Source organism: Musa acuminata, chromosome BXJ3-8 (genome assembly GCF_036884655.1).
Source record: "Musa acuminata AAA Group cultivar baxijiao chromosome BXJ3-8, Cavendish_Baxijiao_AAA, whole genome shotgun sequence".
Lineage (NCBI taxonomy): Eukaryota > Viridiplantae > Streptophyta > Magnoliopsida > Zingiberales > Musaceae > Musa > Musa acuminata.
This window is the reverse complement of record NC_088356.1, coordinates 30,801,588-30,827,540: the sequence shown is the minus strand read 5'-3', so window position 1 is coordinate 30,827,540 and position 25,953 is coordinate 30,801,588.

The following is a 25,953-nucleotide window of genomic DNA, read 5'->3' as shown; positions in this document are numbered from 1 at the left end:
CCTCATCCCAATATACAGGTGATCTACACTTTCTTCCATAAAGAGCTTCAAATGGAGCCATCTGTATGCTAGAGTGGTAACTATTATTATAAGAAAACTCAATTAGATGCAAGTGCATATCCCAACTCCCACCAAAGTCTAAAGCACATGCTCTTAAGAGATCTTCAAGAGTTTGTATTGTCCTTTTAGATTGGCCATCAGTTTGGGGGTGAAAAGCTGTACTAAATTTTAACTGCGTGCCCAAAGATTTTTGTAGACTTCCCCAAAATTTAGAGGTGAATCTTGGATCTCTATCTGAGATAATGCTAACTGGCACCCCATGATATCAAATGATTTCCTTAATATATAAGCTTGCTAGTTTATCCAATGAATACTTCTTGTTAATAGGAAGGAAGTGAGCAGATTTAGTAAGTCTATCTACTATTACCCAAATCCCGTCATATCCTTTCACAGTCTTGGGTAATCCTGTCACAAAATCCATAGTGACTTGCTCCCACTTCCATTCAGGAATCAAAATCCTTGGCAACTTTCCCGCAGGTACTCGATGGTCCATCTTCACCTGTTGACATATCAGACATTTAAAAACAAACTCTGCTATATCTCTCTTCATACCACGCCACCAATAGTTTTGGCATAAATCTCGATACATCTTAGTAGTCCCGGGATGGATATTAAATTTTGATCTATGTGCCTCCTCTAACAATTGCATCTTTACTGGATGGCTTTCGGGAACACAAAGTAGATTGTGGAATGTAATAGAACTATCTTCGGCTTGGAGGAATTCAGGTCTAGATCCTTGAGCTATTTCCTTAACTATCATTTGAAGATATGTATCTTCCTTTTGACATTCTTTAACCTTTTCCACCAAAAATGATTGTGCCATCAAACACACAAGAAAACCTTTATTTGTCTCCGATAAAAGTTTAAGTTTTAAGTCTACTAACTCCGTTATCATAGAATTCCTTTGAATATTCATATAGGCTAAAAGACTGTAGGTATTTCTACTTAAGTCATCAGCAACTACATTAGCTTTCCCAGGATGGTAGTTGATATTAAAATCATAATCCTTTAGAAAGTCCAACCACCTTCTTTGTCTCATATTTAGATCTTTCTGTGTAAAAATATATTTGAGACTCTTATGATCTGTGAAGATTTTGAAAGTCTGTCCATAGAGATAATGCCTCCAAATTTTCAGTGCAAAAATGATAGCCGCTAGCTCCAAGTCATGAGTAGGATAGTTCTTTTCATGAGGCTTTAATTGCCTCGATGCATAAGTAACTACCCTCTTGTTTTGCATTAGAACGCAACCAAGCCCTTGTAGTGAGGCATCACTATACACTACAAAACCTTCTCCCCCTAAAGGAATCACCAAGATAGGAGCACTAGTTAATTTCTTCCTCAATTCTTGAAATCTTTGTTGACATTTATCATCCCACATGAATTTTATGTTCTTTTGTGTCAACTTGATCAATGGTGCTACTATTTTTGAAAAGCCTTCTATGAATCTTCTGTTAGGATCGGAACGGCACTAAGAGGGGGGGGGGTGAATTAGTGCAGCGGTAAAGTGTGATAAACTTTTGACGATTTAAACACTTTCGGAAACTTCGTACGATAAAAATAACGTTTTCGTTTGAAACCGTTTCGATTGCGTTTTAACTTGAAGAGATAAGTAAGACGGAGACCAAAGAGTAGAGCATTAAAGTACAAATGGTTTGCAGTAATGTAAATGACAATAAGTAAATGCAAACCAGAGATCACGCCGATTTTACAATGGTTCGGTCAAATGACCTACATCCATTTGCGAGGCCCCTCTTCGATGAGGCTCCCACCTTCCACTAGCAAATCTCTTGAAATGGAAGGGCAAATACCCCGCTTACAACTTTTTACAAGCGGTTCACTCTCTTACAGATTTTCAGCAAGAAAGAAGGAGGTGAACACTAGTAAAATGAAAACAAGACTAGCAAAGACTTTTCTAAGACCTTTCTCTCAAAAAATTGCTGCTCAAAATGTTATTTTCTTAGCTGAGACTTGAGGGGTATTTATAGGCCTCAAGAGGATTCAAATTTGGGCTCCAAAAATTTGAATTCTCTTATGTTCCTGATGCTGGCGGTGCCACCGCCCAGCCAAGCAGTGCCACCGCCCAGCGCTCGGGTGCTGGACGGTGCAACCGCCCAGCCCAGGAGGTGTCACCGCCTAGCTCTCGGGTGCTGGGCGGTGCCACCGCCTAGGCCAATTCAGCTCACTGGTTGGGCTCCAAACTTGGCCCAAACCAATCCGAACTCGGGCCCAATTGGCCCCTACTTAGGTTATAAGATTAACACCTAATCCTAACCCTAATTAGCATGCTAACTACAAATTTAAAGACATTTTCTAAGCTATTACAAAGTCCGTAAGTCAAGACTTTTTCCGGCGAGCTTCCGGCGAACTTCCGACGGTTTTTCGATAAACTCTCGGAAACCATTTTGCGGACTCCCAGCAAGCTCCTATACTTCACGATTTGATCTTGACGAGTTCCAATGAGCTTCTTCGGCAAGCTCCGATCTTTCTCGGCGAGCTCCGCGAACTTCCAACGAACCTTCCGGCGAGCTTCCGAAAAACCCTTCTGCAAGCTCCCTACTCATTCTCGGCTAGTTCCGACAGCATTCCCGACGAACCTTCGGACTTCCGTCGAACTCTTGAACTCGTAATGAATCCTTCGTGCTTGACTCCGACACTTTGTTTTGCTTTATGTTTTCGTCGTTATCGTAGTTAATCCTGCACAAACAAGCTAAAACTCTACTCCGATCTAGAAAATTATTACAACGCGAATTGACATTCTGTTGCCCGGCACGTCATTGGTTGGCACTTCGTCCAATTCTTCGGTGCTGTTAGGATTGAGAGCACTAAGAGGGGGGGGGGGGGTGAATTAGTGCAGCGGAAATCTTTCAGCGATTAAAAACGAAAGCTGCGTTCGTTCGATAAAAACTATTTTAATGCAAAAGCCAATTCTAAGATTACTTATGATTAAGTGCAGTTTATGTCTAAACACAGTTTGCGTCTAAGCGCAATTTATGCAGTTTGCAGTTTGCGTCTAAATGCAGATTGCGTCTAAGCGTAGTTTGCATCTAAGCGCAGTTTGCATCTAAGCTCAGATTGCATTTAAGCGCAGTTTGCGTCTAAGCGCAGTTTACGTCTAAACTCAGATTGCGTCTAAGCGCAGTTTGCGTCTAAGCGCAGATTGCGTTTAAGCGCAGTTTGCGTTTGAGCGCAGTTTACGTCTAAGATCAGATTGCGTCTGAGCGCAGTGCAGTTTGCGTCTAAACGTAGTTTTACGTCTAAACACAGTTTTACGTCTAAACGTAGTTTTACGTCTAAACGCAGTTTGCGTCTAAACGCAGTTTTACGTCTAAACCTAGTTTTACGTCTAAACGCAGTTTACGTCTAAACGCAGTTTTACGTCTAAACGTAGTTTTACGTTTAAAAGTAGTTTACGTCTAAAACACAGTTTTACGTCTAAGCAGAATCAAGACGTAAACGTAAACTGCAAAGAAACTTGTTCGCAGAAATCAGTTTGCAGTTATAAACAGAATCAAGACGTAAACGTAAACTGCAAAGAAACTTGTTTGCAGAAATTAGTTTGCAGTTATAAACAGAATCAAGACGTAAACGTAAACTGCAAAGAAACTCGTTCGTAAAAGCGCAGAAGACAGTTTACAGTTATAAATAGAATCAAAACGTAAGTGTAAACCGTAATGTAGAGATCGTACGAAAACACCGATTTACGTCTGGATGCAGATTTGAAAAGAACAGAACTTAGAAACTTGTTCGTAAAAGCGCAGAGAGCAGTAGCTATGTAGGAGGTTTGCAGTAATGATAAAGTGCTCAAAATGAAAGCAAACCAGAGATTTAGAGTGGTTCGGTCAGTCTTGACCTACTCCACTTTTGGCTTCCTCCACCGACGAGGTCACCGACGTCAACTAGAAGCCTTCCTTCAATAAGCGAAGGCCAACTACCCTCTTACAGATTCACTCCTTTTGACGGGCTTAGGAGACAACCCTTACAGATGTTTTCTCTCCTCTCTTTACAACTCAAACTTGAAGAATAGAAAGAGGAGAACTAGCAGTTTTGAGCTCTAAGAAACACAGAAAGATAGCAAGATTTCGAGTGTGTGTTCTGTGCTTTCAGTGCTGAATGGGTGGGGTATTTATAGGCCCCAACCCAGTTCAAATTTGGAGCTCAAAACGATCAAATCCCGGAATTCTGGGATCAGGCGATTGCACCTCCTGACTGGAGAGGTTGCACCGCCTGGCAGAGCTCGAAGACTGAGCCCAGGCGGTGCCACCTCTTGACTGAGGCGGTTGCACCTCTCTGCCAGAGCTCGAAGACCGAGCTCAGGCGGTGCCACCTCTCTGTCAGGGAGGTTGCACCGCCCAGTCTTGCTCGAAGACTGAGCTCAGGCGGTGCCACCTCCTGGCTGGGGAGGTTGCACCGCCCAGTCTCGCTGGGAGGCTTAGCCTAGGCGGTGCCACCTCCTGGCTGGGGCGGTGCCACCTCTTTCACTATTTCAGCTCACTTGGTTTGGCTCCAAACTTGGCCCAAACCTGTCCGAACATGGGCCTAATTGGCCCCTACTTGGGTTATAGGATTAACACCTAATCCTAACCCTAATTAATGTGCTAACTATGATTTTAAAGACATTTTCTAAGCTATTACAAAGTCCGTAAGTCAAGACTTCTTCTGGCGAGCTTCCGGTAAACTTCGGGCGGTCTTCCGATGAACTCTCGGAAACCATTCTGCGGACTCCCGGCAAGCTCCTAGACTTCACGATTTGTTCTTAGCGAGTTCCAATGAGCTTCTTCGGCAAGCTCCGATCTTTCTCGGCGAGCTCCGCGAACTCCCAACGAACCTTCCGGCGAGCTTCCGAAAAACCCTTCGGCAAGCTCCCAACTCATTCTCGGCTAGTTCCGATAGCATTCCCGACGAACCTTCGGACTTCCGTCGAACTCTCGAACTCGCAACAAATCCTTCGCGCTTGACTCCGACACTTTGTTTCGCTTTATGTCTTCATCGTTATCATAGTTAATCCTGCACAATTAAAACAAAACTTCGATCGAGACAATTAATCCTAAGCAATTAACCAAGTTGTCCGGCATGTCATTGGTCCCTCGACGCTTCGTCTGATTCTTCGGCGCATCGTCCTCTCCTGCGGCCTATTACCCAATCGGCCAGTTGACTCCGCAACTCCGATATCCTTGGCACAATAACCGCTCTTCTTGGCCCGATGCCCGAGTCCACGGCCCGAAGCCTTCTGTCGATACGTCGACCGATCCACCGGCCCGACGTCCAATCTTCTGACATGTTCCTCCGGTACAACATGATGTTTCTGCTTTAATTGTCTCATCCTGATCAAAGCATCCTGCGTCACTCAAAACACATATTAAATCATAAACATATATCAAGTAGTTTCATCATCAAAATACGAGATTCAACAATCTCCCCCTTTTTAATGATGACAACCACTTGATGACGGAGTTAAACTTAACTCCCAGAGTTTAAACAAACTCCCCCTATCAATATGCCATATTGATAGAACCTTGAATTCAAACTGAATTTAAGTCATTGCAATATTCATCATGAATACTTGCAACACGTCAACATGAACATATGCATAAACTTATGCATAACATGTCATGTCATCAACATACTTTCATCAACATACTTCTCCCCCTTTGTCATCAACAAAAAGGAGAAGTATCACAATCAAGTGTTTGTGATATTGGTTTAACTTATTGCATGAAAAACATATTATCAAGTTTTATCATCATGTAGTTTTGAAGCCAAAAAATTTAGCAAATGTTACATCATGCTTAGAATATTCAGACTATCAAGTTTCAGATATGCAAGTTCTACAGTATACAAGATAGCACTTTTAGAACATGCAAGCTAGCAATTTAGAGATGTTCAAGAAAGCAACTCTTGCTTCTTGAGATATGCAAATTTGTCAAGTTTTGCTAGATGTGCAAGTTAGCATTTTTGCCTCTTGAGATAGGCAAGATAGCACATTTGCTTCTTTTGAGATAGCAACTTTTCGCTTCTCTTTAGACTACAAGCTAGCAATTTTTTTACGATATACAAGTTAGCAAAAACTTCGAAAGCAAATGCAAGATAACTTTCTTGTGTAGGCTCATGATTATTGCTTCCTATTGTAATGTGCAGGTTGCAAGTCTTGCTTCTTGAGATATTCAAGATGGTGATGTTCAAGAAGACAACTTTTGCTTCTTGAAATAAGCAAGTTAGCAATCTTTGCTACTTAAGATAGGCAAGCTAGCAATCAAGTTTTTGCATCTTCTTGACTTGTGCAAGCTAGCTATCTCCCCCTTTGTCATTGTCAAAAAGAAAGGAAGAATACAGTTTTGTAGTTCTTTTTCCTTTTACAACGATTTCAAAATCATGACAAAGGATGAATAATCAAGTTATGAATGTCAAGACAATTTTTCATCATGAATATTTTATCATTGCATTATCATAAGTTGAAGTATTACATGCATAATATCATATCATCATTTATAATTACATTAATGTTTCAATATAGTAATTTCTTCTCAAAATGTGTAACTTAGCACTCATCATGATTTACATCATATGCAATACATCACATCATAATTAGAAAGCACAAGTATTGCATGCATAATTGCAAATCATAAATGTTTCATATCATGATGGTATCAATTTTGTCAAATTATATCCTACCATGCATGATCAATAACTCCTCATTTGTATTTCATGCATTATTTCATTTCATCTCATAAGGAATATCAAGAAAAGTTATTGGATGAGGAGATAAATATTTTATGAATACACGGAATTGTATAAAAATCATATCATAAGTGTTTCGTGTATTCATATTATCACATGAAGCATATTATCATTTTTAAGATTCATAAAATGAATAACGTTATTACTATTTAATCAAAATCAATTTCGAGATTCACATAATATCATGAAATCATTAATCTCGATAAGATGGGAAAAGCATTTTCTTTTTAAGTGATTCTTTTAACGCATCATAAAAAACTCATTCATAATTCAAGTGATTTACAAGATATCATAAATGAATTTATCACTTGTATTTCATCAAAATCGAGAACTCTAGAGATAGAAAATGATTGAAGCATTTAACATGATTGATGCATGATTCATATTTAAAGTGTATCTTATGTCGTAAATACGAATCAAGCATTTGTCAAATCTGAAATCATCCTCAAAATTACATTCAATAAATTCATGTATGACAAGCATAGATTTATTGAAAAATCAATAAGATAGAGGATTACATTTCAAGTGTTCATCAATTGTAGCATTTCATCATATGGTAAGATATCAATGCGTAAAACTGTGAAGCAAGATTTTGTTTGATATCTTGATACAGGGCATGATGTACACATTTCGAATATTTTGGCAAGTGTAGCATTGCATCACATGGTAAGATATCAGCTCGTATGATGTAAATTTTTGTTTGATATCTTGATACAGGGCATATAGCAATGATAGCAATCATATATTTCTTGGTGATGCAAGCATGGGATAATCATAGCATAGTGTTTATAGCATCAATTCATATATTTCTCCCCTTTTTTAAGTATTTCATCTTAAGTGATCGATTTCATATTAGCATGCCTTTTCATTTATGTCAAATGAAAACATGCATCAACGTTTAGGATCGTAAAATGAATTTCATCATAAAACCATCAATCACAAAAATCATCATGTATATCTCATGCATGAAATTGTCAATCGAAATATTTAATTTCATCATTATGCATTTCTTCAAATCAAACATGATCTTTAATCAAAATCGAGAAATAACAATGGAAATCAACATAATGCACATTATTACTTCTTAACCATGATTTCATATTTTCAATCAAGATCATTTTATTTGTTTATCATAAAATATGCAATATTATCATTTTCGAAATTACTTAGTATGATCATAATAATTTTTTTAACATGTAATTTTTAAGAAAATTAATTCTAAACTAAAAGAGAAAAATACATCATGAAAGCATCAAGTAATTTCAAAATAAATTAGGGGGATTTCAATTACCTCATCATTGTGGGCTGTTAAGGCGTAGTTTGCCGCCTTGCTTTTGTTGACTTTCTCTTCTTCGGAGGAGCTCGATTCATCCCAATTTTTGTTCTTCTTCTTGCGTTTAAAGCAAGTAGTTTGATTCTTTTTGCTTTTTAATTTTCGTTTCATTTGTAGTTTAAGTTCACCATCACTTGAGCTTATGCTCGAGTGGTCTTCAAATGTTCTATGTCCCAAATCCTTCCTGTTCTTTGGAAGGTTGTTTTGTTCATCATTGTCCTCATCACTTGAGTCATCGCTCAAGTGGCATTCATTTGTCCAGAGTTCCAAATCCTTCCTGTTCTTTCGAAGGTAATTGTGTTCAACATGTTCATCATGTGCATTGTGCACCATTTCATATGTCATCAATGAACCAATTAGTTCTTCAAGTGGTAAGTTGTTTAGGTTTTTAGCTTCTTGTATTGCAGTTACTTTTGAATCCCACTTCTTAGAAAGAGAACGCAAAATCTTGTTTACGAGTTCAAAGTCCGAAAAACATTTTCCAAGAGCTCTTAAACTATTGACGACATCCGTGAAACGGGTGTACATGTCTCCTATAGTCTCGCTTGGTTGCATTCGAAAAAGCTCGAAATCATGCAATAAAAAGTTAACTTTCGAGTCTTTGACTCTACTAGTTCCCTCGTGCGTGATTTCAAGAGCACGCCAAATATCGAAAGTCGTTTCACACAAAGAAACCCGATTGAACTCATTTTTGTCCAAAGCGCAAAATAAGGCATTCATAGCCTTTGCGTTTAAAGAAAAATACTTCTTCTCTAAATCTGACCATTCGTTCATCGGTTTAGAGGGAAGTTGAAAACCGTTTTCAACGATATTCCATAAATCCAGATTTAGAGAAATCAAGAAAACTCTCATTCGAGTTTTCCAATAAGTGTAGTCCAATCCGTTAAAGAACGGTGGACGAAAGATCGAAAAGCCCTCTTGAAGAGCCATTTCTCTTGGGTGTAAATCCGAAATGAGAAATACCCCGCTCTGATACCAATTGTTAGGATCGAGAGCACTAAGAGGGGGGGGGGGGGGTGAATTAGTGCAGCGGAAATCTTTCAGCGATTAAAAACGAAAGCTGCGTTCGTTCGATAAAAACTATTTTAATGCAAAAGCCAATTCTAAGATTACTTATGATTAAGTGCAGTTTATGTCTAAACACAGTTTGCGTCTAAGCGCAATTTATGCAGTTTGCAGTTTGCGTCTAAATGCAGATTGCGTCTAAGCGCAGTTTGCATCTAAGCGCAGTTTGCGTCTAAGCTCAGATTGCGTTTAAGCGCAGTTTACGTCTAAACTCAGATTGCGTCTAAGCGCAGTTTGCGTCTAAGCGCAGATTGCGTTTAAGCGCAGTTTGCGTCTGAGCGCAGTTTACGTCTAAGATCAGATTGCGTCTGAGCGCAGTGCGGTTTGCGTCTAAACGCAGTTTTACGTCTAAACACAGTTTTACGTCTAAACGTAGTTTTACGTCTAAACGCAGTTTGCGTCTAAACGCAGTTTTACGTCTAAACGTAGTTTTACGTCTAAACGCAGTTTACGTCTAAACGCAGTTTTACGTCTAAACGTAGTTTTACGTTTAAAAGTAGTTTACGTCTAAAACATAGTTTTACGTCTAAGCAGAATCAAGACGTAAACGTAAACTGCAAAGAAACTTGTTCGCAGAAATCAGTTTGCAGTTATAAACAGAATCAAGACGTAAACGTAAACTGCAAAGAAACTTGTTTGTAGAAATCAGTTTGCAGTTATAAACAGAATCAAGACGTAAACGTAAACTGCAAAGAAACTCGTTCGTAAAAGCGCAGAAGACAGTTTACAGTTATAAATAGAATCAAAACGTAAGTGTAAACCGTAATGTAGAGATCGTACGAAAACACCGATTTACGTCTGGATGCAGATTTGAAAAGAACAGAACTTAGAAACTTGTTCGTAAAAGCGCAGAGAGCAGTAGCTATGTAGGAGGTTTGCAGTAATGATAAAGTGCTCAAAATGAAAGCAAACCAGAGATTTAGAGTGGTTCGGTCAGTCTTGACCTACTCCACTTTTGGCTTCCTCCACCGACGAGGTCACCGACGTCAACTAGAAGCCTTCCTTCAATAGGCGAAGGCCAACTACCCTCTTACAGATTCACTCCTTTTGACGGGCTTAGGAGACAACCCTTACAGAAGTTTTCTCTCCTCTCTTTACAACTCAAACTTGAAGAATAGAAAGAGGAGAACTAGCAGTTTTGAGCTCTAAGAAACACAGAAAGATAGCAAGATTTCGAGTGTGTGTTCTATGCTTTCAGTGCTGAATGGGTGGGGTATTAATAGGCCCCAACCCAGTTCAAATTTGGAGCTCAAAACGATCAAATCCCAGAATTCTGGGATCAGGCGGTTGCACCTCCTGACTGGAGAGGTTGCACCGCCTGGCAGAGCTCGAAGACTGAGCCCAGGCGGTGCCACCTCTTGACTGAGGCGGTTGCACCTCTCTGCCAGAGCTCGAAGACCGAGCTCAGGCGGTGCCACCTCTCTGTCAGGGAGGTTGCACCGCCCAGTCTTGCTCGAAGACTGAGCTCAGGCGGTGCCACCTCCTGGCTGGGGAGGTTGCACCGCCCAGTCTCGCTGGGAGGCTTAGCCTAGGCGGTGCCACCTCCTGGCTGGGGCGGTGCCACCTCTTTCACTATTTCAGCTCACTTGGTTTGGCTCCAAACTTGGCCCAAACCTGTCCGAACTTGGGCCTAATTGGCCCCTACTTGGGTTATAGGATTAACACCTAATCCTAACCCTAATTAATGTGCTAACTATGATTTTAAAGACATTTTCTAAGCTATTACAAAGTCCGCAAGTCAAGACTTCTTCTGGCGAGCTTCCGGCAAACTTCCGGCGGTCTTCCGATGAACTCTCGGAAACCATTCTGCGGACTCCCGGCAAGCTCCTAGACTTCACGATTTGTTCTTAGCGAGTTCCAATGAGCTTCTTCGGCAAGCTCCGATCTTTCTCGGCGAGCTCCGCGAACTCCCAACGAACCTTCCGGCGAGCTTCCGAAAAACCCTTCGGCAAGCTCCCAACTCATTCTCGGCTAGTTCCGGTAGCATTCCCGACGAACCTTCGGACTTCCGTCGAACTCTCGAACTCGCAACAAATCCTTCGCGCTTGACTCCGACACTTTGTTTCGCTTTATGTCTTCATCGTTATCATAGTTAATCCTGCACAATTAAAACAAAACTTCGATCGAGACAATTAATCCTAAGCAATTAACCAAGTTGTCCGGCATGTCATTGGTCCCTCGACGCTTCGTCTGATTCTTCGGCGCATCGTCCTCTCCTGCGGCCTATTGCCCAATCGGCCAGTTGACTCCGCAACTCCGATATCCTTGGCACAATAACCGCTCTTCTTGGCCCGATGCCCGAGTCCACGGCCCGAAGCCTTCTGTCGATACGTCGACCGATCCACCGGCCCGACGTCCAATCTTCTGACATGTTCCTCCGGTACAACATGATGTTTCTGCTTTAATTGTCTCATCCTGATCAAAGCATCCTGCGTCACTCAAAACGCATATTAAATCATAAACATATATCAAGTAGTTTCATCATCAAAATACAAGATTCAACAGGTGCATCGTCCTCTCTTGCGGCTTGTTGCCCAATCGGCGGTTGACCTCCGCAACCCCGATATCCTTAGCGTAATTTCGCTCTCCTTAGCCCGATGCCCGACGTCCGAAGCCTTCTGCCGTCCAATATCTTGATGTGATCTCCTCCGGCGCAACGTCAATTCCTCCTGCGTTAACTGTCTAATCCTGATCGAGTAGACCTACATCACTCAAAATGCAGTTTAAATTATACACACATATCAAGTGGTTTCATCATCAAAATACGAGATTCAACAATCTCCCCCTTTTTGATGATGACAACCACTTGATGATGGAGTTAACCTTAACTCCCGGAGTTTAAACAAACTCCCCCTATCAATATGCCATATTGATAGAACCTTGAATTCAAACTGAATTCAAGTCGTTGCAATATTCATCATGAATACTTGCAACACATCATCATGAACATATGCATAAACTTATGCATCACATGTCATGTCATCAACATACTTCTCCCCCTTTGTCATCAACAAAAAGGAGAAGTACCACAATCAAGTGTTTGTTATATGGGTTCAACTTATTGCATGAAAAACATAATATTAAATTTTTATCATCATGCAATCTAGCAGTTTACAACATTTTAGAACTTGCAAGCTAGCAATTTAGAGATGTTCAAGACAGCAACTCTTGCTTCTTGAAATATGCAAGTTTTATAAGCTAGCAAATTCAAATATATGTAAGTTGGCATATTTGTTTTTCTTGAGATAGGCACGATAGCACATTTTTGCATTTTCTTTTGAGATAGCAACTCTTTTGAGATAGTGATCTTAGTAAATTTTACATCAAAGGTAGCAATTTTTGTGATGTTCAAGATAGTAAGTTCTTTCTTCTCTTTTGAGAAGTGCTATTTTTCACTTCCTTTACAAAGTGAAAGCTAGCAAAGTGTTTAAAAAAGTGAGCAAGTTTTGCCACATACAAGCTAGCAAAAATCTTGAAAGCAAATATAAGATAGCTTTCTTGTTGAAGTGTGTAAGCTATCGATTCTTGCTTCCTATTGAAATGTGCAGGTTGCAAGTCTTGCTTCTTGAGATAGGCAAGATAGTAATGTTCAAGAAGGCAACTTTTGCTTCTCGAAATAAGCAAGTTAGCAATCTTTGCTACTTAAGATAGGCAAGCTAGCAATCAAGTTTTTGTATCTTCTTGACTTGTGCAAGCTAGCTATCTCCCCCTTTGTCATTGTCAAAAAGAAGGGAAGACCCTTTACATCAATTATGACAAAGGTAAGTATAAATCTTATTTGTGCATCATCATATTTTCAAATTAGAATATGCACATTTTTAAAAATCTTATATTCATTCATGCACGATATTGAATAAATCGATCAACATTATGAGGATATCATACATGATACTAAAATTTTTAACTATTTATCAACATTTTGATCATGATACCAAACATTCATCATTTAGAGTATTCATGATACAAAATATTAAATCAATATTTATAATACATCATTTTAGCAACAACTCATAGTATTTTAAATCATGATTTACATCATATGTAATACATCACATCATAATTAGAAAGCACAAGTATTGTGATTAAAAAAAATCTCAAGTAGTAAATCCAAGAAATCAAGATCATAATTTGAATACAATCTCATTTAAATTCAAATCGTCAAATTCATCAAAATCTCAACATTATTTTCAAGAGATTCAAAATGGTATACATAGATTTATCATAATAAATATCAAGATCAATAGGATAGAGAAAAATAAATTTTCAAGGAAAAAATATTTTTCTCTTTTTAGTTGTTTCAATTCATATGATTTTATTTTACTTATACCAAATAAAAACATGTATCATGTTTAAAAATGAAAGTGTAAGATTAATTACAATAAAGATTAATAAGGCACTTTCATTATGGTAAAAATCAATAATCCATAAATCATAAGATTCATCAAGCATAATTTCAAAATTTATTAAGCATGATCATTATGCATTACTTCAAATCAAATATGATTTCATTTATTTTTAAAATATTTATCACGATAGAGCATATAAGCCAAAGAAACTATTAAACATAAAGCATATTCATTAATGATGGTTTCATTCGGTATAAAGTATTTTCAACCAAAATCATTTGTTATTTGTTGTAGTCATACATTTTTATTTTTAGGTGAATCTATCTTTTCATGCTTAGTTTGCATACAAAGGTCGTGCATCATTTTCGAAAGCAACTTTCATCATGGTATAAATCGATAATCCATAAATCGTAAAAGATCATTATGGAAATCATCAATAATCAATAAACTATAAATTACCCAAAACTCATCATCATCATGCATAGCTTCAAAAAATAAATTTATTAGGCATGATATCACATTTCATAAGGCATTTTTAATCAAGATCATTTTGTTTATCATAAACATACAATTTTCATGATTATTTTTAAAATTACTAGAATGATAAGCATGATTTCTAATTTTTTATTTTCATGTAATTAATCCTAAATTAAATTAAAAATAACTCATGAAAAGTATTATGTAATTTCAAAATAATTCAAGAGAGTTGAGTTACTTACCTTGTAGTCGAAGCTCGTCAAAGCCCAATTCGCCGTTTCACCTTTGGAAGTTCTTGATTCATCCTTGGGTGCCTTCCTTTTCTTTGGCCTCTTCTTCCGTTCAAGTTCATTGTTTATTTTAGATTTTTGTTAATAAACTTATTAAGATTTAGTGTTCGAAGTTCAAGTTCATCATTGTCCTCATCACTTGAGTCATCGCTCAAGTGGTATTCATTTGTCCGGGGTTCCAAATCCTTCCTATTCTTTGGAAGGTGATTCAAGTGTTCATGGTGTTCATCATGTGCATTGCGCACCATTTCATATGTCATCAATGAGCCGATAAGTTCTTCAAGTGGAAAAATATTTAAATCTTTTGTTTCTTGTATTGCCGTTACTTTTGATTCCCAAGCTTTAGAAAGTGATCGTAAAACTTTACTAACAAGTTCAAAATTCGAGAAACATTTGCCAAGAGCTTGTAAACCATTGACGACATCCGTAAAACGGGTGTACATGTCAACAATGATTTCGCTCGGCTTCATTCGAAAAAGCTCGAAATCATGCATTAAAATGTTGATTTTCGAATCTTTGACTCTAGAAGTGCCTTCGTGTGTGATTTCAAGAGTGTGCCATATGTCGAAAGCCATTTCACACAAAGAAACCCGATTGAACTCATTTTTGTCCAAAGCGCAAAATAAGGCATTCATAGCCTTTGCGTTTAAAGAAAGCATCTTCTTCTCCAAATCATTCCAATGGTTTATTGGAAGAGAAGACATTTCAAATCCATTTTCGATAATGTGCCATAAATTCAAATCCAAAGAAAGTAAGAAAACTCTCATTCGAGTTTTCCAATAAGTGTAGTCCGTCCCATTGAAAAAGGGAGGACAAATGAGAGAGTGACCCTCTTGAAAGCCGTAAAGAGCCATTTCTATTTGGGTGTTAAACTAAGGTAGAAAAACGTGGCTCTGATACCAATTGTTAGGATCGGAGCGGCACTAAGAGGGGGGGGGGGGGGGGGGGGGTGAATTAGTGCAGCGGTAAAGTGTGATAAACTTTTGACGATTTAAACACTTTCGGAAACTTCGTACGATAAAAGTAACGTTTTCGTTTGAAACCGTTTCGATTGCGTTTTAACTTGAAGAGATAAGTAAGACGGAGACCAAGAAGTAGAGCATTAAAGTACAAATGGTTTGCAGTAATGTAAATGACAATAAGTAAATGCAAACCAGAGATCACGCCGATTTTACAATGGTTCGGTCAAATGACCTACATTCACTTGCGAGGCCCCTTTTCGATGAGGCTCCCACCTTCCACTAGCAAATCTCTTGAAATGGAAGGGCAAATACCCCTCTTACAACTTTTTACAAGCGGTTCACTCTCTTACAGATTTTCAGCAAGAAAGAAGGAGGTGAACACTAGCAAAATGAAAACAAGACTAGCAAAGACTTTTCTAAGACCTTTCTCTCAAACAATTGCTGCTCAAAAAGTTATTTTCTCAGCTGAGACTTGAGGGGTATTTATAGGCCTCAAGAGGATTCAAATTTGGACTCCAAAAATTTGAATTCTCTTATGTTCCCGATGCTGGCGGTGCCACCGCCCAGCAAAGCGGTACCACCGCCCAGCGCTCGGGTGCTGGACGGTGCAACCGCCCAGCCTAGGAGGTGTCATCGCCTAGCTCTCGGGTCCTGGGTGGTGCCACCGCCCAGCCTAGGCGGTGCCACCGCCTAGACCAATTCAGCTCACTGGTTGGGCTCCAAACTTAGTCCAAACCAGTCCGAACTCGGGCCCAATTGGCCCCTACTTAGGTTATAAGATTATCACCTAATCCTAACCCTAATTAACATGCTAACTACGAATTTAAAGATATTTTCTAAGCTATTACAAAGTCCGTAAGTCAAGACTTTTTCCGATGAGCTTCCGGCGAACTTCTGACGGTTTTCCGATAAACTCTCGGAAACCATTCTACGGACTCCCGGCAAGCTCCTAGACTTCACGATTTGATCTTGACGAGTTCCAACGAGCTTCTTCGGCAAGCTCCGATCTTTCTCGGCGAGCTCCGCGAACTTCCAACGAACCTTCCGGAGAGCTTCCGAAAAATCCTTCGGCAAGCTCCCTACTCATTCTCGGCTAGTTCCGGCAGCATTCTCGACGAACCTTCGGACTTCCGTCGAACTCTTGAACTCGCAATGAATCCTTCGTGCTTGACTCCGACACTTTATTTTGCTTTATGTCTTCATCGTTATCGTAGTTAATCCTGCACAAACAAGCTAAAACTCTACTCCGATCTAGACAATTATTACAACGCAAAATGACATTCTGTTGCCCGGCACGTCATTGGTTGGCACTTCGTCCAATTCTTCGGTGCATCGTCCTCTCTTGCGGCTTGTTGCCCAATCGGCGGTTGACCTCCGCAACCCCGATATCCTTGGCGCAATTTCGCTCTCCTTGGCCCGATGCCCGACGTCCGAAGCCTTCTGCCGTCCAATATCTTGATGTGATCTCCTCCGGCATAACGTCAATTCCTCCTGTGTTAACTGTCTAATCCTGATCGAGTAGACCTGCATCACTCAAAATGTAGTTTAAATTATACACACATATCAAGTGGTTTCATCATCAAAATACAAGATTCAACATCTTCTATAGTATCTAGCCAAACCCAAGAAGCTTCTAATCTCTGAAACATTAGAAGGCTGCTTCCATTTTATCACAGCTTCAGTCTTGTGAGGGTCAATAGATATACCAGCGCTCGAAATTACATAACCGAGAAACATAATTTCATTGAGCCAGAAGTTGCACTTGCTTAACTTGGCATACAGTTTCTCTTGCCTTAAGACTTCCAGAACTGTCTTAAGATGGTGTTCATGCTCTACTATGCTTTTGGAGTAGATCAGGATATCATCAATGAACATAATTACAAATTTATCAAGATAAGGGTGGAATACCCTATTCATGAGGTCCATGAAGGCAGCTGGTGCATTTGTGAGTCCAAAATGCATTACTAAGAATTCATAATGACCATATCTTGTTCTAAAGGCAGTTTTCTGTATGTCTCCTTCCCTTATCTTCAGTTGATGATACCTGGATCTCAAATCAATCTTTGAGTATACCTGAGTACCTTGAAGTTGATCAAACATGTCATCTATTCGGGGAAGAGGATATTTATTCTTTATGGTCACTTGATTGAGTTATCTATAATCGATGCATAGTCGCATAGATCCATCTTTCTTCTTCACAAATAGGACAGGGGCACCCCAAGGTGATACACTCGGTCGAATAAAACCCTTGTCCAAAAGCTCTTTGATTTGTTTCTTTAACTCCTCCAACTCAATTGGTGCCATTCTATACGGAGGTTTAGAAATAGGTGCAGTACCAGGTAGAAGATCAATTGTAAATTCAATCTGTCTATTTGGTGGCAGTGCAAGTAGATCTTCAGGAAAAACATTTAGAAAATCTCACACAATGGGGATGTCCTTTAATACTGGCTTCTTAGATTCTTCTCCAGAAATGAAGGCCAAGTATCCTTGACATCCCTTCAGTAATAGTTGGGTAGCACTCAAGGCTGAAATAATAGAAGGAAACTTTTCTTGAATCCCAATGAACTTGAAAGGTGGTTGATCTAGAAATGAGAAAGTAACAGTCTTCCGAAAACAATCGACACTTGCATGGTATGCTGAAAGCTAGTCCATACCCAAGATAGCGTCGAAATCTTGAAATTCTAGTAGAATAAGATCTACTAGCAAATCGTGACTTTCAATAGTAATAACACAGTTTCTATATATCTGATCAACTATCAAAGAGTTTCCAACTGGTGTTACTACCATTAATGCATTATTCATTGTCTCACGATTCTTATATAATTTCATAGCAAAATAGAGTGATATAAAAGAATGTGTAGAACCAGAATCAATAAGCACAGATGCTGGCATACCACAGAGTGTGATGATACCTTTAATAATAGATCCCGAGGCTTCAGCATCTTGATGAGTCAGTGCGTAGACTCTTGCCTGTCCTTCCTCTTTGGGTCGTAGCTGTTGTTGTCCAGTTGTTTGGGGTGGAGCTCGGCGTTGATGTTGCTTCCGTGGGCAATCCTTTGACATGTGCCCTGGTTGTTGACAATAAAAACATACGCGTTGTCCCATGGGGCATAAAGTGGAAACATGATCTGTCTTCCCATAGAAATAACATCTTATAACAACTTGATTGCTAGGAGCTCCTGCTTGTTGATGCCCAAACTGTTTATCTTTTCTTTTCTTTGAGGGTCCGGAATGTGATCCCCCATACGTAAATGGTATAGCACTAAAAGGTCGCTTTCGATCCTTTGCTTGTTGTAATTCATTATCCAATTTCTCTACCACCAAAGCTCGATTTAACACTTAAGCATATGTTGGTTAAATCAGTACTGCAAAAGACTTTCTAATTGATGATCGAAGTCCCTTCTCAAAATGACGAGCTCTTTGACTTTCATTAAAAGCAATATGTGGAGAGAACTGAGCCAACTCAGTGAAATGATAATCATATTCCATTACAGTTCTATTTCCTTGGTGGATGCTAAGGAACTCTTGTTGTTTCTCAAAGCGAATTGAATCAGGAAAGAATTGCTCATAAAATGCATCTTTAAACTGCTCCCAAGTTACCACATTACCTCCTGCCTCTAACATCTTCCTTTTTGAGGTCCACCAAGTGTTTGCCTTCCCTTCCAAAATGAAAGAAGCGAAAGACACTTTTTGATTTTCCCTACATTCGATAGCTTCGAATGTCTTTTCCACTTGACGAATCCAACGTTCAGCAAAGATTGGATCTGGCTTGCCCTCAAAAATTGGTGGTCCCAATCTCTTAAAGTGATCTAAAGTATTATTCCTGCCCCATGGAATTTCATCTCGTTACTCATGATGCTCAAAGTATCCTCTAATAGCATTAAGGACTCCGTGTACATCATCTTGAGCATTGACGGGTGCTGGGGCATGAGGGGCATTCTGCGAAGTCGGAGAAGCAGGCCCATAATTAGTGACAGGTGTACGGGAGGACTGGGTTTGCTATACAATGTGTGGAGCTTCCAAGTTATTATTTGTTTGAACACCTCTCCGAGTGCGTAGACCAATAGCATTGCGACCATGAGCACCCCGAGTGACAGGACCACTAATCTCTGGAATTGGCTCCATTACTCCTATAATAGGTTCAAGACAATCATCGGTTGGAGACAATCAAGGGACCTAATACACCTACAGGCCCTAGACCATGCTCTGATACCATAAAAAGATGTCACATCCTGGATTATATATATATATATATATATATATATATATATATATATATATATATATATATATATATATATCTTTCCACACATTTAGGTCAAATAGATAAACATCACTTTATTCATCATTCATAAACATTTATTACAATTCATTTATTACAATCCATTTATTCATCGAATCATAAATAAAAAAGTAAACACGGTGATGTTAACTTCAAGAATCATCCAAGTGGCTCTACCTAGCGGTAGAGGAAGGTCCGCTCTCCACTGGAATCTGATTTAGTACTAGAGGGAGGCTGCTCTGAAAATAAAAAAACAAAGAAAATTCAGCAACACTGAGTAGGAACCCCAAAAGTCAACTCAAAATGTATACATGATCAAAATTCAATCAATCATCCCATTGGCGTATATCAAGTACCCGAAGGAGCACTCCCCCAACAGCGGATGAAGAGGCTTTATCCTACGGGATGAGTTTATGTTCTCCCAACAACGGATGGAGGCAAACTCATATCACACTCCCAACAGCGGATGGAGTGGTGTCCCACACCCGCCAAAGTGGGGACACGTTCCTCCCAACAACGGATGGAGGAATCGTCCAACCGCCAAGTCTGACGGCCCGCTAATCCCCGAAGGGAATCGCCCTACTTGCTCTCGGCAGGAAAATAATATAATCTCACACTAGTCATGTCCATTTCGGGATGAAATAACATATTTAAAACGTCTCTTTCAAATATCATCAATATCAAATAATATAAATTAGCCCTCAATTGACTTGAACTATAGTTTAATCGATTCAATGGAACTCGATTTACTAGAGCCTAACTGAACTGACCTCTAATCCTTATTTAACTGGTCTGGAACCACCCTAGACTAGTATAATTTAGACTAGTTTAAGTTCAATTTAGGTTAAACTAACTTGAATAAGTCAATCAATTCGGAATCACCCTGAATTGATCTAGACTAATCAAGTCTAGTTTAGTTTAATCAATATTTGGGCTCAAGTTCAACAATAATATTGGGCTAAATTGAGCCAATCCATCTACTGGTCATGTGCATTATATATGATTGAGCATGCATTACACAAAACTAGCCTAGCCCTGGCCCATGGACTAGTCATGTGCGTCGTATGTGACCACCCATAATGGTTGGGCTGGGGCAGCCTATGGGCCAAGGCCTGACCCGTGGGTTGGGCCTGGCCTGTGAGCAATTTCATTCCAATTAATGTCCAATTTCATATCATAGCATATACCCATTAACAATATAAATAAAAACATAATAATACAATAAAAAATAAATGAGGGGAAAAGCTTTAATACAAGGAAATAACGTTCTAAATTTGACTAGAAATCATAAGACATTAAAAGAGGGACTGGGAGATAAGTTTTAATACAAGGAAATAGCCTTCTAAATTCAAATAAAAAATTATGTTTTCAACACATAAAATTTCAACATATTCTAGTCATATTTTAAATCATTCAGAATAATATATTTTAAATTTCAAATCAAAGAATATCAAAAAGGATTTTAGATAACATATTCTAATCTAACAAGATTTTAATCCATTAAAGATAAACTGTAATACAGGAAATATCTTATAAAACAAATACATTTTTAACATATTTAACTCTACAATAAAAACCTTAATCATGGGTCAAAGAATATTATGAAAACTTTAACTAATTACTTTAATGTAAAAATTTTGACATTTAAAGAATTGATACATATTTTTCAAACTATAAAACTTTCAACATTTAAAGAATCAAAATAAAAGCTAAAACTTTTAAATTTAAGAAAGGTAGGGAAACCTACCTCTTGTCAACAGGGTGTAACTCCTCGTTTCTCCCGGTGCCAGGCTCGACTAGGTGAGGAACGAAGGAGAGAAATCTCTCCTTTTAAATAGGAGGAGGTGAGCCTCTATTAAGGGAAATTCATTTTAATTTTTATATTTATTTAATATAAAATTATTTTTATTTAATATACCAACAAATATGATATCACCATATTTGGAATACTTAATAGTTATTTCCTTAATTCATATCAACAAACAAGGAAGTAGATTAAGATTTCTTAAATTATAATAAAGAAATAAAATCAATTTCTAACTTAAATATTGGATGTGATTACAGACGATCTTCTCTTAGAATAGGGTGAGTCCAAATCAGATACCTCTTTTTACTTCACAAATGTACCCTCCTCATATTCGGGTAATTCCTATCAAGACGAGTTGAATGATACTAATTATTAATATTATTTCGAGCATGAGTAAATAAAATCCTTTGTCAACAAAGTTTATACTGGAACATGATGGCACGATGAGTGTTCTAAGGATAGGATATTATTTATTTATAAACTCCAAAAAGCACAGTATATCTTATCCACTAGAATGTCTTTTCAATGGATCATTGTTTTATATATATATATATATATATATATATATATATATATATATATATATATATATATATATATATATATATATATATATAATGAGTTTTTTTATCTTATCTTTTCAAACAGAGAACTGAACTATCTCAAGACTATATACAGTATGTCTTATCTACTAGAACATCTTGTAAAAAAAATATAAAAAATTATTATTATCTCAAATTATATATAATATAAATATATTATCTCAAAAAATATTCAGTTATTTCTATTTGGCATGTTCTTATTTACTTTTTCTCCTTTTCACTCGAGGAGTACTATAGATGAGTGCTTCTAAAGGCACATTAAGGAGAGTTGTGGGCTTTTAAGGTGTAAGAACTTACCTTTTTCCCTTAGATGATAAATCCATATAACTAATTGCTAGGATCAAGAGCACTAAGAGAGGGGGGGGTGAATTAGTACAGCAGAAAACTTTCGACGATTTAAAACGACGTCCGTATGATAAAAACGATGTTCGTATGATAAAAACGATTTCGGTAAGAAAGCTGATTCGCAGAAAATTTTCGACGATTTAAAACGACGTCCGTATGATAAAAACGATGTCTGTACGATAAAAACGATTTTGATAAGAAAGCCGATTCGAAAATTACTTTAACTTAGATTAGGCGAAGTGTAGTTAAAGTAAAGCTATGGAGGCAGTTTGCAGTTAAGATATAGAACATAAAATAAATGCAAACCGAGATTTAGAGTGGTTCGATCAATCTTAACCTACATCCACTTTTGGCTTCCTTCTCCGATGAGATCACCGACGTCCACTAGAGGCCTTCTTTCAATAGGCGAAGGCCAACCACTATTTTACAGTTTCATTCCTTTTGATGGGCTTAGGAGACAACCCTTACAAAATTTTCTCTCCTCTCTTGAAAGATCAAAACTTGGAAGAAAAGAGGGAGGAGAACTTTTAGCTTCTACAACACTTTTGAGCTCTAAAAGTCACAAAGTAAGATTGGATTTTCGGTGCCCTTTCATGCAGGAAAGGGTGGGGTATATATAGGCCCCAAACTGGTTTAAATTTGGAGCTCAAAAATGTCATCTCCCGGATTTCTAGGGTCCTGACGGTACGACCCCCAGATTGGGTGGTATGACCGCCTGACAGAGCTCGGAGACTGAGCTCCGGCGGTGCCACCGCTTGATTGGGGCAGTTCCACCGCCTGACTGAGGTGGTTCCATCACCTAATAGGGGTGATTCCACTGCCCAGCTTTCCTGGGAGACTAAGCTCCTGGGCGGTGCCACCGCTAACCCAAGCGGTGCCACCGTCGGCCAGGAAATTTGGGTCCGAATGGGCTGATCCATTCGGCCCAATTTAGGTCTGTCAAGGGTCCAATTGCCCCCAGATTAAGTTAATGGGATCACCTCCCATTCCTAGCTTAATCTTCATGCTAACTACGATATTTCTTAAGACATTTATTGCAACTTGCTCCGGTGTGTCAATCGCTTCTTCCGGCGAGCTTCCGGCGAACATTCGACAAACCCTCGACGATGCTTTGGCGGACTTCTGGCAAACTCTTGGACTTGCAAGATTTGTTCCTGTAGAACCTCCGATGACCGTTCGGACTTCCGTCGAACTCTCGAACCCCCAACGTGATCATGGTCTTGAATCCGGCGCAACTCCTACTGTATATCTTACTTCCATATTAGTTAATCCTGCACATATAAAACAAACTTCGATCTAGACAATTAATACTAAGCATTAATCAAGTTGTCCGGTATGTCATTGGTCCTTCGACGCTTCGTCCTCTCCTGCGGCCTATTGCCCAATTGGCCAGTTGACTCCGCAACTCCGATATCTTTGGTGCAATACCCGCTCTTCTTGGCCCGATGACCGAGTCCACGGCCCGAAGCCTTCTGTCGATACGTCGACCTATCCACCAGCCCGACATCCAATTTTCTGATATGTTCCTCCGGCCCAACATGATTTTCCTACTTTAATTGTCTCATCTTGATCGAAGTATCCTGCGTCACTCAAAATGCAGATTAAATCATAAACATATATCAAGTGGTTTCATCATCAAAATATGAGATTCAACAATCTCCCCCTTTTTTTATGATGACAACCATTTGATGACGGAGTTAACCTTAACTCCCGAAGTTTAAACAAACTCCCCCTATCAATATGCCATATTGATATAAACTCTTGGATTAAAAAATCTAAGCAACATGTCATCATAAACTTATACATAACATGTCATGTCATCAACATACTTCTCCCCCTTTGTCATCAACAAAAAGGAGAAGTACCACAATCAAGTGTTTGTTATATAAGTTCAACTCATTGCATGAAAAACATAATATCCATTTTTATCATCATACAATTTTGAAGGTAGAAAATTTAGCAAGTGTTACATCATGCTTAGAACATTCAAACTATCAAGTTTTAGATATGCAAGTTTTACAACATACAAGATAGTACTTTTGCTTCTTTTAAGATAGCAACTTCTACATACAAGCTAGCAAATTAGAGATGTTCAAGAAGGCAACTTTTGCTTCTTGAAATATACAAGTTTACTAGATGTGCACGTTAGCATGTTTTGCTTCTTCTTGAGATTTCAAACTAACAACTCTTGGTGATGTTTCAAGATAGTAATTTCTTCTCAAAATGTGTAACTTAGCACACATTGCTTCTCTTGAGATTTGCAAGCTAGCTAGCAAGCTAGGAAAATTTACTCCCCCTATGTCATTGTCAAATAGAAGGGAATAACAATACAATAGTGTAATTCATTTCCCTTTACTATAATCTTCAAATCATGACAAGGGTTAAGTATCAATCTTATTTGTATATCCTTATATTTTCAAATTAAAACATGCACATTTTCAAAACCTTACATTTTATTTTTTTAATGTAATAAATCAATCATCATTGCAACTCATCATGCATATTATTAAAATGTAAAATCATCAAACATGATACAAATATTTATTTTTATTTTTGCAAGGATCAAATCCATTTTTGCAAGGATCAAGCTTCATTTTTGCAAGGATCAAGATATGTATGTGAATCAAATCCTTGCAAATGTTAAAAAAGATCTTCCCTTTTCAAGAAGAAATTCATAAGAAGGAATCATTTCATCAAATCCATTTCTCGAAAAAAATATTTTTCACATGATAAGTCTATGAGAGATGCATTTGTTAATTGATTCCATATGTCAAAAATCAATGATATAAAACAAACTCGATATGACATATGCTTATGAAAGCTACATTAAGTCCAAAAGAGAAATACTAAATCATGTTAGGATCAAGAAAATTCGAAAATGAAATTTAACACTTTCATGCATTCGGACATAGTTTTACTATAGATTTTCAAACACAATTATGAAGATAAAACATGCTCATCATCATGAAATTTTTTTTATCCAAAACACATAATTTCCAACATGTTATTAAGGCATGTAATAGTGTAAAATTCTTATTATAGCAATTATATCCTACCATGCATGATCAAAATTTCTCCCCATTTTATCATTGTAAACAAGAAAGAAGAAGGGAAGAACATGATTTATTTTGATCATTTCAAGACATACAAGCCATAAATACAATCACATCAAGTCATGAAAGATAAAATCACTTGAATACCAAAAGACATTATTCATTTTGACACATCTCCTCTTTAAATAAAAAATGAAAGGAATTCTCAGGAGATCATGATATAGATAAAATTCATTCAATCTTATATAAGAACGAGATATTAATTTAAGCATATTAAATTTCTCAATTCATTATGAATCATAAAAAAAATATGGTTCCGAAAAATTATGATTCATTTAGGAAAATTTTCTCTTTAGTACACAACAAGAAGAAATATAGCAATGATACCAATCATGATTCATTTGGATAGTAGATGGCAAAAAGAAACATTGAGGATAAAAGCTCTCGATTTTTATATAGTAAATCTCAAGTTTTAAATCTCAGAAAATCAAAATAAAGCTCATTCAAATTCAAATCATCAAATCAAAATCATTTTCAAGAGATTCATAAAAAGATGATAAAATAGATTCATTAAAGTAAATAAGATAGAGAAAAAT